This window comes from Mus caroli, chromosome 5 (genome assembly GCF_900094665.2).
Source record: "Mus caroli chromosome 5, CAROLI_EIJ_v1.1, whole genome shotgun sequence".
Classification (NCBI taxonomy): domain Eukaryota; kingdom Metazoa; phylum Chordata; class Mammalia; order Rodentia; family Muridae; genus Mus; species Mus caroli.
In genome coordinates, this window is record NC_034574.1 from 93839608 (window position 1) to 93840462 (window position 855).

Below are 855 nucleotides of genomic sequence, written 5' to 3' on the forward strand. Positions count from 1 at the left end.
CTCCTCCTTCTTCTTCTTCTTCTTCTTCTTCTTCTTCTTCTTCTTCTTCTTCTTCTTCTTCTTCTTTTTTTCCCTCAGAAAGGGACATTCCTGTTTGTTTTTACTCTTTTGTATTCAGTCAGGCTTGAATTACCAAATCCATCTCATGTTTCGGTTCTCAGAAGAGTTCCTGTGTTTGGACCCAAATAAAATGTGTGTTTCAAAGCGTGTATGGGAACAATAACGCTGGCGTTCATGCCCATCAGTGGGATGCCGCCTCTGCCAGAACTGTTTCTGTAGGTGTAGGCTCTGATCTGCATTAGTTTCTGAGCTCTTGCAGGATGGCATCGCTGCTGAGAGTGTGATTTTGGAAAACTAATGCTGCTCAGATTTGGATCATGCACCTCGAGGCTACCCAGGCAGTGTCAGGTGCGGGCTCCCTGTCCTGGTGCTGATCTCAAGCTGGACCAATCATTGGTTGGCCACTCCCACAAGCTCCGAGCCGCTATTACCCCAGCACATCTTGTGGGCAGGACAAATTGTTGGTTGAAGGTTTATGTGGCTGGGCTGATGTCCCAGTCCCACAACTGGCAGCCTAGCCTGGTTACAGAAGATGGCTGGCTCAGACTCTCCCTCCATTACTAGGAGTCTTCCCTAAGGTCACCCTCACAGGTTCCTGCACTACGGTTTCCACTTCTCCCCCAAATACCTTCCAGCTCTAGTCATCCCTCCCAGAACTATCTCCCTTCTGACCCCTCCTGTTCCCATCCCCCACCCATCTGAATTCTATTTCCTCTTCCTAGGGGGATCCAAGTGTCCCCCTTGAGTATGTTTGGAATTTTCATATCAGCTATTTCTGGATTTTTATATTCTTTT